General features: G+C 38.9%; 1 protein-coding gene across 1 annotated transcript in view; it reads right to left on the minus strand.

Moving 5' to 3' along the window:
- The window catches only part of NRXN3 (neurexin 3), a 751,638-nt gene that overhangs the window by 505,646 nt on the left and 232,623 nt on the right, over positions 1-13,369 (minus strand). The window lies entirely within an intron of this gene.

Below are 13,369 nucleotides of genomic sequence, written 5' to 3' on the forward strand. Positions count from 1 at the left end.
GCTGCTTGTATCCAAAACATGTCCTGAGGTAAGGGAGTAAGAAACAATCCTTACACAATGATGTCATCAATGTAGTTAGGTCCTAAATTTCCCAAGCTGAGCGAAAAGTAACAACTGTGAAAATTGTAAGATGTGCATTAGGAATCCTGCTGAAATGCATTTAGGTATTTGAAATGGAAAACTGCTACTGACTTGCCCCAGAATTGCAGTTGTTCCACATGAATCAGGACTAACCATAAGGAGTTAAAAAGTGGGAAGGGTCTCAGCCTCATTTAGGCATGTAAAGATTTTGTACCTCTTCTCCACTAATCACCTCCACACCACTTATGGGGATTTGAGACTAGATATTATAAATCAGGAATCCACTCTCAATCAGCATAAAAGCAGGAAAGTGCAAGTTCAAGCTTTTGAAAACTGCCAAGAACAAAAATGGGAGGACAAGTGAGGTCAGACTGTTCTTCACAGAAGCATGAGGAAATGAGAGGCAGAGCTGTGAAGACACTGGACACACATCTACAACACACAATGAGTGATAATCAGGAAGATAAAATGGCAGACTCCAGGGATACACAATGGATGGATGGAGAAGCCTTTCACCCCAAATACCTGCTTCTGTAATGAAAAAATCTGTTCTACAGAACAAAGGGAAGTTCTCTATCCATAACTTCAAAAATAACTAGTGAGTTGCTTCTTTTACTTTCCACACTGACACAAAACTTGCTTTAGCAACCCAAGAACAGCTAACACCCTGGCAAGCTTGTCAAAGGTGACTTTTCCCCCCCAGGAAGTCTCTTTCCACCTTGTGGCAGAAGATCAGTGGACTTCAGCCATTTCAAAGACAAGCTTTCAGTGTTTCCTCCTTGCAAAGACAGTACCTTCAGTAGTGCTCTACTCCAAATCTAAGTGAAAGCAGGAGAAATAAAACACAAAATGACTCCCAAAACCATAAATAGGAAAACATATGGCAGGAGAATGAGAACAGCAGAACTGCTAGTTATTTTAAGTGACAAGATCACATAATTTAAGTTTCCAGGGCTGAAGCCCTGGAACATTTTGCACAAGACTTAAATAAATAAATGTGGAACTAGGCAGACCACTGCAACATGCAGACATCTTCCTGACTCAGCAAGCTATCCACAAGGAATGGCCACAGACAAGAACACACAATCTGAGTTTTTCTGTTTGCTCTTTAGTATGTCTGCCCTGAAACTATGGCATCTGGAAGCAGCCTCCAGAAGGTTTCCTAAACCCTCAAGTCATGGCAAAGCTGCAGGACTCAATAAATATCAAGGAAGACGTAATCTGTAGAGGACTATACAAAGCCTTAGGTGATTTTGGAAAACCTCTTTCTGAGATTAATTTGGAGAGGCGAAAAAGACAGCTGGAAGATAGAGATTATTTCTAACTTCATTTCAAGTTTTCATAATCCAAATATCCACCAACAACCTGGGAAAACTAAAGCAAAGGATGCTTGGGGTCTGTGGGTACACAGCACCATCTCGTGGAGTGAATGGAACAAGTATAAAAACCAAGGAATGATTCCAGCACTTGAGACGTCTGCAGCTTGGCTTTTTGACAGGCTGCTCTTCTAGAAGGTTAACAAATCTCTGTATCGAATTTGTGCTTTATAAAAAAAAGTTCACTGCAGATCTATAAAGAACAAATGAACAACAAACAACTCCCTATTTTTATCTCTCAAACTCATCACCGTTAACATAAACACTGCAGGCCTCTTCATAAATAGAGTGTGGGCAGACAACCATCTGTACTGAATTTTATTTGCCAGCAGGCCTAGCACAGCTGTGAGCACCCTTTTCTTACAAGTCTGAATCTCATGTACTTAAGGTGGGCAAAGAAAACAAGTCTACAAATTCTAATTTTGCCAGGAATAACAACCTATACTTCTCTCTATTTAGTACTGGAAAAGAAAAAAAGCCCTTTTCCGTTTAGAAAAAGAAGGAAACTCAGAGAAGCAGCTATTCCATCCTTTCCAGTATTTGCTCCTAAATATGGAGGTATGCTTACAGAGTGTCTGAGGAGGAACAGCTTAAGTTACCCAGCTGGTTCACATCTTACTGGTAATAAATAAGGATTTTCAGGCATTATTGAAAACATGAAGACCTGATTAGTTTCTACCTTATGACAGGTACACATTCATCTGTGCAACAGAAAGCATTTAAGTGTCCTGACTTCTAAAGGAGCTAGGCAAATACAGGGGTCTCTGTGCAGAAGGGATGTAGTTGGTCTTACTTTCAGCTCAGTCTCAATTATTGTGTTATACCCAGCTCCACTTCAGCAAATACTTCAAAGTTTATTCTTAGTTCATCTTGGCCTCCAGGATGAAAGTTGTTTAAAAACAGAAAGCACTATGTATATTGTCTATGCATTTCAAATAGCTCCCATAATTATTTTAGTACATGTCTCTCAAATGTGATATTTGGGCTAAGTATGTTCCCTGGTACGCCTAATTTAAGTTTAAATGACTTGAACTATCTATATTCCACACACATGAGCTACCAGTAGCAATTCCACAGCCAAGTGGAGATCTCCATGAGGGTACTTCCTTTAAGACAAAGCACAAATTTATGTTTCAAGTATCCATCAGAAACATCTCTATTTCAGCATGATGGGGTAAGGGATTTAAGTCTCTAACCTCTTCCAAATAGGACAAATGCCACTGGTAACAAGTGCAAAAAATGGAGAGAAAAAAAGGAGAACAGGCCAGTGGTTTAGGTTTTGGGGTTGTCTGGGTTGTTTTTTTACTGACAGTACAACCACTTAACTCCTATGATTTGTTTTAAACAATGTGAAGCATAGACAATTCTGTCTGATCTGTTTCCAGCATTCAAGTAACTATAAGATAACTAAAGTAACTTTAAGTTCAAGTAACTAAAGATAAATTCTCAGGATAATCCCCATGCTGCAGCACTATATGCTTCAGCATCATGTGGCATGTAGGATTAACATGGTGCCCTGCCTAGCTCAATATACTGGACAAATGTGCACAGCTCAGCAATAGTTCACACAGGTATTTCAGATATCTATGCATGGCAACTCGTGTACCAAATGCATATTCTGCAGAGCTGACACTACAGTTACAAGACATCAAATTCATGCCCTACTGGGTAACTTTACATATTTCTGTCAAATATGACTATTGAACTCAAGATAGATACTGGTATCTCTGCCTCTCACACACATGTACAGTCACTCAAACAGATGTTCTCTCGTCCCATATCACACAGCAGGAGTGCCTACAACTATTTGCTGGCAGTCAGATTCACAGTCACTGCTTCTGAGAACTTTGGCTCATTTGCACAGAGCCAGGTCTGCTCAGTTCATTCTGCACTGGTAACACAATCAATCCAGTGTTACAACAGCAGCAGGCAAATGAGTCCGCTGATGTCAGCAACGGTGCTGCCTTCTGTAACATGCATTTGGCTTGGATCCATAATGTCAACCCTGGAGCACAGGCACTTTTTCTGACAATCTGCATATCCAAGTGAAAGACACCTGATGGCTGAAGTCTTCAGTAATAAAAAGAAATACCAATATTAGCCCTCTCTTCAGCATTTCGTGGTGTTGAACTATGAAACTATCTGTGACAGGTGAACTGTTAAAGACACAGATGCTTCTATGGGACCTATAAATTGTATGATGAATGGCTTGTGATATTGCTATCTATCTTCATCATTTGCCTGAGATCAGAGAGCAGAAATGTAACAGACAGAAGGTCATTTAGTACAATCTGAAAAAGAAAAAAAAAAAAAGAAAGACAATAAATTTGACAGATGGTTATGGGAAGCCAGCAAACCTGACACCAGTTTTGCTGTGGTCAAGCACTGCAAATAGGTTTCAGACCAGAGGCAAGAGGAAGAATAGAGCCCCAACCACACTTCCTTCAAAATAAATGTTGGAGTCTCTCTGGAAGAAAAATATGCTTATATTTGGCAGTTATATTATTGAAGTCAGAGGTTAGTCAAGACACTCTGGTCTAGAGGTCAGTTATGTTATCTGAGACAGCTACTCAATAGACATGAGCACAATTACTCTTAAGGCTAGAGACACTTGAACAAAAGCTACAAAGATCAAACTCTGCTTTCATATGGATGAAGTAATTTTTAAATCTCTTTCCCCATCCTGCTCAAGACCACACTCTCAAGCACTGTGTTAGCAACACACAGAAAGGCATATCCTAGACTAGGGAGGCCACCACAAGCCCATGCTGCTTATCTCCATCACAGAGGTCTGTGAAGAGCCTCAGGAAGTCAAAGCCAGCAGCTTGTTAAATAATAAACCTAGGCAGAGGAGGATGAACTAACTTAGGTCAATGCTTTTAAACCAAGATTAATTGTCTTCTTTCTCAGGTTTTTAAGCATTTTCTGCTAACTTTCACAATAAATTCATCCTCATGATGCAGTCAATAAATCCTGAGCTTTGTTTTGAAAATAATGAAATCAAACACATCCTGCTTTTTTATTTCTTCATATTTTCTGTTCAAAGCTACTCTAAGACTTTCACTGAAATATGCCAAGTTTTTCTTGCCCTAAATGTGCAGTTTTCATGGATTAAACTACTGCCCATGCAAAATTTTCACCAGCTCCGTATCCGCCCAAGACTTTGAAATGATCTAATGTTCACAGATTTGAAAGCTTTTTCATCTGCAGACAGCTGTTAGCTAACTGGGGTTTCAGTTAACACTTACATCCCAAAAGAATTCAAGTTATATGATTATTCTTAAGGTTTCTTACTAAAAAGCCTAATTCCTCCCATGATCAGAGAAGTTATTTTATGTCCCAAAAAATCTCTAAGGACAGCAAAAGGCAACTGAAGTCCCAGACTGCTCTCCCAGCATTTGCCAAGGCCTCAGATGTCAGTACACAATGAAACACCTCCACAAAGATAAATTAAATCCACCAAAATGTGCTCCCCTGTGCAAAGCTTGTTTCACAGGTACCCAAGCAGCCAATTTCAATCTGCCCCTCAGGGACCATTATTAAGATAACTGTAATTAAGGTTTTTCATCTAATCCCCAATGTTCTACAGCTGAGATTATACACCAGCTCCTGGGTAACAAGATTGCAACATAATAAAGCTATGTCCCTATATGCAGCGAAACTCCACTGGAGATCAATAGCAGCCTTCTGCCAATGACAGGAAATAATTAGTACTTTAGGCAGCTCGGATAGTGAACAAAAAATCTCCTTCAGGACCTCTGACTCCTCCTGCCTTTGTTTTTCTTTTAACAATTTCCATTGCAAGACAACGAATAAGCATAAAAGATCTGTCTCTTGGTCCCTACTGACCAGCATCTTCAGGTAGCCCCAGACTTGCAGGCTCAAAAATCAGCAAGAAGAAAAAAGTTTAAGAATTCCAGTACTGCCTGAATCTCTCTGCATGTTGGCATTCTCTCAGCTACCCACACTGTAAATATTTTATGACATAGATTTGCCCACTTAATAACTGTAATCTTAAAGGTAGCTTTTAGTCTAAGGTATATAAAAACTATATATATAAATCTTAAAAACAAAACAATTAGGCACATTTGATATGTGGACTGTGAGAATCCCATAGCAGATTCTGATCTGCAACTATTGGCATAAATCAGAAGTTACCTTATTGAATTAAATAATTACTTTGTATTTATAAATGTTACTGCAAACAAAGTCTAGTCTGTAAAATGGAAAAGATTGACTTCAATTCTCATCTGTTTGTTCTCACCCAAAAATGGAGGCTCCTCTTTGCAAACTGTTCTCTATGTAGACAGCCTGGGAAACAAGCAATAATCACCTTGAGGACCCAAGAGGAATAAGGAGGCTATACAGGGTGTGCTACGGCAAACAGCTCTATGCTGCCTGGGAAAGCACCAAGTGAACCCTACCCCATCTCATTAACACCATTACACCCCACTTATCACACATCAGGTTTAGATTAACAGCTTAAAAGCACACATATATAACTCAGCTGAGGGCTGCAAAGATGAGAGGCCACACAAAGCCCAGGTGGGACAAAACCAGATTAAGGATTATTGCAAGGCAGACCTTCCATCCAGGACAGTAAGCCCAAATGGAAATCATATTTTCATAATCCACAGTGTGACTTACAACAGACTCATAGGGGATTGGAGGGAATGATCAAAGCCAGCTGTGTGTTCACCTGGACTAGTGACTGGGTATCCTGTTGCAGATCAATTGCAACAGCTGAAAGACTAAACAGATTTTTCAAGGTTTTTTTTTTCCCTTCTCTGCACAAGAACAGGCATTATCTGCATACCATATGGCACTCAAAATACCTCATGCTGATGAAACCATAGTAGGTGTGAGATTATCAAAAGTATTTGGACAATACAATTGAGGACAGAAGTTTCATAGCATTGTGTGGGGAAAAAAATCCAAGTCCTTTGCCTATAAAATCCAACTCTACATACATTTTTCCTTATCTTCCAAATTCAGTTCTCTACTATCTTCTGTGAAGAAGCCACGATAAGAAGAAACTTTAAAGAGTAAAACTGATTGAAGTTGAAGATTTTTTGTATTTTTCTGAGTTTTTACATTTACTGCTTCTTAAAAAATATGAACATGTGCAGGATATTACAAAGAAAATGCTAAATTTAAAATTAATCAAATCATTGTTGCACTTGACAATTTAGAACACTTAATTTATTACTTTGCATTCAGTCTAAATATGTGCTTACAGATCATCATTGACAAATGGAGCTTGGGGTGACAGAACAGAGACTCTTATTCCACTGTACAATATTTCTGTTTCTGCTGCCAACTTACATCAGTGTCTTATCAGTGATTCCACCCTGGGTGCACCATTACTGAAGGAACAGCTTCTGAGGCCAAATCTCTCATGGGGCAAAATACATAGGACACAGTAGCACTTGCTCAGCTACTTTTAAGATGAAAAGTGAAAATTATTGCCATGACTAACAAAGAGCATCAAGTTAAAGAAAAATACTGTCAAAGGGAGCAGAGATCACAAGGAACAAAATTATGGCAAGAGCCTTCTGTGACATGCTTACGAAAATGGCATAGCTGGTGAACAGCACCAGGAAGGGAATTAACTGCTTGAACTGCTCAAAGGCTGATAACAGAGGCTGTAATCACTCCCACTTGTAAAAAGTCTCTCTCCTTCCATGCTATTGAAGTCTGTAGCATGGCTGGACCATAGCTTATGTGCTGACAGCAGCCAGGTGTGCACAGATATCAATGACTGATTACAGCTCTCATTCTAAATGCTCCTTCTGCCAAGCTGTCGAAGCAATCGTAATTAAATTACTCACTAGAGACCTAGCTGCATTTTGGGGATCACAAAAGGATAAAGTTGACTAGCTTTCACTATTAAAAAAAGGAAACACTTTCATGTCAGGGCACCTTGAGAAGCTGAAAGGTGCAGAAGAAGCAATTTCAAAAAGCACCTGTCACTCAAATTTCCTCTTTCTCCCCCAAAACAGACAAATTTCTCCTTCTAATATTGACAGCACTGCCCATTCCAGATGACTCCCAAATGGAGCATGGGGCAAACAAGTTCTTGATCTGCAGTCTGACCTGACATTTAAAAGCTGTTACTAAGGGGAGGGAAAATGTCTTTCATACACTGAAAAGAAAGAGCATTCTTAAATCACTGAAGGGCTAAGGCAATTATGTAGCAGGCTACTACTAAGCTTCAGAAAAGTGCACGGTGCTTTAGCAAGTAGCACCAGTTCCTTGCCCTAAAGATGTTACCTTTCTCGGACCTGCAGGGCAAATGAAAGTAAACAGTGCTAAGAAGGATGAAAGCAGAGCTCATAACTCAAATCACATTGGTACAATTGACATCATGTACTAAAGTACAGCATTGCATTCCCCTTCTTTTTTATCCCCCTTCTCAGAGGATATGGTCATTCACTGTCAGAAGACACCAAAGGCTTAAGTTAGGAACTGAAAATGAGCCATCAGCCAGAAAACACTAGTTATAATAAGTGAAAGACCACTAAGTAAGCAAGAACAAAGCATGAGGAGAGAACTAAGAAGTAGGCTGAGTGTCTGACCTGTTGTAATGAAGTATGATTCACTCGAGATAAATCAGAGGTGACTCTTGCTTCATGTAGGATGGATGTCTCTGTAGTATCAAAGGCAAATCCCCAAGCATGCTGATATTTAAACAGCTGACTGGTTTAGCCATGCATGACTAATGAAGTCTATGCAGATTTATTTTCTACACACTAACAACCTCTTGCTCTCTGACTCAGTAAGTGAGTAAGCTGGGCACATTAGAAACAAATGGGTAATAATTAAACATGAACAATGAAGAGTGTTTCTGTAAGTAAATCAAGCTGAGTTTGTTGGCATTGACATTAAATGAGGTCATGAATCCTGGACAAAAATTGGCCCAGATGATAAAAAACACAAAATACTGAGACAGAGGGAATAGGGCTCATCTCCCAGCTGGGGGTCTGAATCCTGCAATGGAGAGCATGAGCTGTAACTGTTCAGTGACTCACAAAGTTAGGGGTGCAAATGGCTCCTGAGCACATCAGAATAAAGCCATCATCATAAAGGAAGGGTTGCTTATTTAGCCATTTGCCCTGCTAGTAGCCTCTTCTAGTGACTATTCTGCTATGCTATTTAAGCAGGTGTGAGGGAAACCAGTTCTGCCACTGCAACCTAGTTTACAGATTATGTTCCAGAAGCATAAATACACTTTCATACACATTCACTTACTTTGTAGGGTGCAAAAAAGAAGGGCAATAATGAAGAGGGATGGGCCTGCTCTGACAGCCTTGGTATCTCACACATGTGGGGCTAAGACGAGCTTCAGTCTTCCTTAATCAATCAAAAATACTCTGTGCTTTACTCTAAAGTATTTGTCTTAGACATTTTTTGCTAATTTTGATATCCTTCCTTTTATGTCAACTAAGAAAGTGAGGCTAGTAAGCCTCACTCACTGTGATTACATAACTGAAGTTACCAAAAGCTCTTCTTGTGATGGTGATAAATTAATGAACAATGGAACAAAGTCACCATAACTCTCCCTCTAATCCTTCCCTCCTCCAAACGTGATTCACATAAAGACATTAAAAACATATAGGTTATGCAATACATGGAAAGGGATTGTGAAAAAAAAATACAACTTATTGCACAAAAAAGCCCCTAACAGCCCTGTATATTACTTCTCTCCTAGACAAAAAACAAGCATCAGTCAGCCAAGCAACCTCATTGGAAGGTTACTTATCAACAGGATCCTTGAAAAGTATGGAGAGTGCAGGCATATGAAGATAGCAACACAAGGGGACAAAAAGCTTGGGCTTCCTTTTCCTTTTACCAATCAAATGGAAAAGTTGTCATTAAACCAGGTGTTTTAAACTAGGCTATTACAACCCAAAGTTTATAAATAAATGAACAGATAACCCCTCTAAAAGGACAATCAATAGTCAGCAGATGGATTTAACTGTTTCAACAACAACATAAAACCTGTTTCAAAAGATGCTTTATACTCTGTTTGCACAAATCATTGCTGCAAATCATTGATTTTTCACAGGCAAACACCTCCACTAATACATACTTGTGTTACCCTGGCAATTGATCTTGGAAAGCTTGACCCTCAGTGTTACTCATCTGCATGAAGCACTGAGTAAAACCCAGCATTTTCTATTATCTAGTTTGACATGGATATATCATTTTCATTCGCTAGACTGCCAATGTCTCTTCTTATGCATTCTCTCTTGTGCAGAAAATGCTATTGTTTCATCAGATAGACAAGAATGTGAATTAATCAAAGAATCTGTAAAGCTGTTCATAGACAATAGTTTAAATACAGGTCACTTCTCAGGTAGGTTGGAATACTTAACTACCATGTTTTCATCATGTATCATGGTTAACATTAGCAGGATGGAGTTCACCCCAGGCGCAAGAAACTTCACTAACATCGTGGGTTAACTTTACTTCTGCTACCTTACATGCTTAAAGTTGCACATTTGAACAGTCTAAGCAACAGCCTGGCATGCCAGGGTTTAATATTTCTAATATTAACTGCAATACAATGACTTCCTACATCTTAGAGTAGTCATGTAGATTCTTAAAATAGGTTGAAAGGCCACATTTATTGGATGTGATGCTGAAATGACTAAAACATCTATAAAGATTGAAGACTATGGAACAACTTCAAAAATTTGAGAACATATTTTAAGCGGCACAGAAAATAGAACCAGTATATCCTGAATAGCACTACTGCTTCTATTTCTACCTTTCACTTCAGGAGTTAGTACTGGCCAGTGTGAAGGGCAAACCTTTAAATTTACTTTTGTACAATGGACCTTCTCAAATGAATTTGAGGAGAGGGGGTTTCTGTTGGTTATTCCTGTGTTTGGTTTTTATAAGCATCAATACAGTTGTACAAGTCAGAATGAACCATATTAAAACTGAATCTATGCCCCCATAGCTCCCATTAATTTCTTATTCTGAAGCATCTTGATTCCTAAAAAGTAAAGAACATCTAAAACAGAGCTACAGACAAACAGCTAATATTAAAGGCTGTATCATTATTCCCACTGGGAATTTAAATCCTAGTCTTATTAAGCAATACTGGTGAATGGATAAACATGTCTATAGGTTTACAAAATGCATCTCTGTCACCTCTGAAGGGTGAAGGGCAATTACAACTGCTTCCTCTTCACCCTTCAGAAACAGCAGTTCCAAGCCAGTTGCATCTGAATTAGGAAGTTTAATGGCCTAGCCCTAGGACAAAAATTGAAAAGGAAAAACATATTGGCACACCAAGCTTTACTCAGCACTGATAAGACTGAATATCTTTACAAAGTTTGCTCTAGCACATAATAAAACAAAACAAACATAAATCACACCTACCAATAGTTAATTAGGGATAATCTAGGAGATCAAAAAGAATAATTGAAAAGAACACCATACTTTCCATTTATCTATCTCAGAGGCACAGATATATTCTTCATCAAATACACAAAAATGCAAATTTCCAGTGTGGACACTTGACTTCATTAACATAAATAAAAAGGCAAAATATGTACAGTAAGTCAGCCTTTTGCTAACATTTTTATTGTGTAAAACTCGACCTGTTCCAATTACTTCAATACCCCATATTTACACCAGTGGGAGACCACCAATTGCTCATAAGGTATAAATAGCCATCTACTAAATTAATATAATGGATTGCTGGGGCCAAAAAAATGTTCTACCAAAAAGCCTGATGCATTTCTAAACAAAAGACCTCAGGTTACACAGAAGGTATCTCCCCCTGTGATTACTTGCACTAAAATCCAGTCCAGAGTATTGCTTCAATTGATAGATGCCTGTACTTTGATTAGGAACCATATCTAAAAGGTAGGACAGAACAGGACTTTAGCCTTCTCAACTACACACCCACAATGTATCTTTAGTTTATCAGGAAGTCCGAAGTAGAACTCTATTTCCAATGTCATGATACATGACAAAGACAAAATCAAACAAACAAACAAACAACCCCCCCCCCAAAAAAAAAAAAAATGTTATACGCACTTTTTGAAGGTCCAGGATGACATCTTGTCATGTTCCAGAAGGAGTCCACACGACTTACCTTTTCAGATCACTTTGAAACCCACATCCTTCTGCCTGCATTTGTAAATTACCAGCCAGGCCTTATAACTGGAAGCTGACTCCTACACTGCCCACAGCAGCCCCACTCATTTCAAGTCCCTACTCTGCATTATTTCCAGCTGCCAGCTGAGCAGCAAGAAATCCCCAATTACAGACATAGGAACCTGACTCTTCCTGATGCTTCTGGGCCAGTCTAAGCCATTAGTAACAGCTCAACAAGGGCACTGTTCTGGAGTTGTGGAGCCAAACACATTAGAAACAAACCCCACAGCATCAATAACATAAGAGGTTTCCTGGATATGTATTTAAATGCAACCCAACAGAATTCAAATTAGTGTTTCTTTCACACATTTGTGTGTTATGCTTAGCAAGTCTAAACTGATTGACTGAACGAGTAGTTTGAGAGTGGGAAAGTGGGTGTCCAATTGATAAAAGCAAACCAAAATAAAAATGCAAAAAATTGGCACCAAATCTTGTGACTCCAATATGAAATGTTTCTTCTCGACCCAAAGAAAACATTCTGAATTCCAAAGCAACCCAAAACCAGATATAGCATTACAATCTATAAATCTGTGTCAGTAGTACCTTGTTTATACAGCCCCTGTCAAAGTATGAAAGCTGATAGGCCTTTCCACTACCTGTTTGAGAGAAATATGCTGGAAGAAATGGGAGACCAACACAGACAACACTACACGTTATGAATGACTCAGAAAAGCAGGCATTTTGGCCTTCAGCAGAAATGACTGTCACCATATGCTACACAGCTTGTCATGTATGCCATCAATTCAGTCACGTCTCAGACTTTTAGGGGAAGGCTTGCAGATATGACAGTGCTGTGGTACCAACATTGCACAGACCTTGCTGGTACTGCTAATTAAGTCAGCCACAAATACCTTAATGAAAAGTAGTTTTTTCTGGGTTTAACATTTATACAGTCAGTGAACCAAATTATTGAAGACCACTGTTATGCTTACTACAGCACTCATGAAGTATTCCTTTGTTCCCTGCCTTGGAGTAAGTGAAGGAGAAGGGGGCAGTCACCTCAAATAAGAGAAGCAAGCTGACAGTAGAGCTGAAGTGATCTGTTCCCTCCAGGCAGGAGCAAAGGCCAAATCGTGATGAGCAGAGGGAATGTCAAAAAGCTGATTATCTGCCCCCTAAAGGCAGACTTAAGGGGTTTGTTCAATTATTTTATCACAGATCCTAGTAGTAATTGGCCAAGAACACCAGCGTTTTGAGATTAAGCAAATCAATACCCCAAGAAGCACAATGGTTCTGCTGTGTATTTAACTCATCACTGGTTTTAAGTGAACCTTCTTGGAAACATTACTCAGCATTTCAGCACACAGGCAATATTTCACTAGAAGTTTAGAACACTAGTATCTAGAACGTTACTCATTTTACATGCATTCCATGCCTTTATCACCAAAGTCTGAGTGAAAATCTCAAGGCATAATTCAGTACACAAAACCTGGACATTTTTTACCTATGAAAATATTACATACAATATGTGCAAAGTCATTCCTGGTTTCTCTAAACCAGGAATTCCATTAACATCAATTACCATCATTGGACTGATGAAGTTAGCTTTCAAAAAGAAGAGGGGGAAAGAAAAAAAAAAAGGGGAAAAAACCCAGCCAAACAAAAGAAATACATACTGAATTGAATATTTTCACTTTAAGAAGAAAAAAAAAAATAACTTGCTGTAGGCTTTAAAGAAATTTCCAAGAAAAAAAGTTTGGATTTGACACCGGGAAAGTTGTATTGCAATTGAAAAA

This window comes from Vidua chalybeata, chromosome 6 (genome assembly GCF_026979565.1).
Source record: "Vidua chalybeata isolate OUT-0048 chromosome 6, bVidCha1 merged haplotype, whole genome shotgun sequence".
Classification (NCBI taxonomy): domain Eukaryota; kingdom Metazoa; phylum Chordata; class Aves; order Passeriformes; family Viduidae; genus Vidua; species Vidua chalybeata.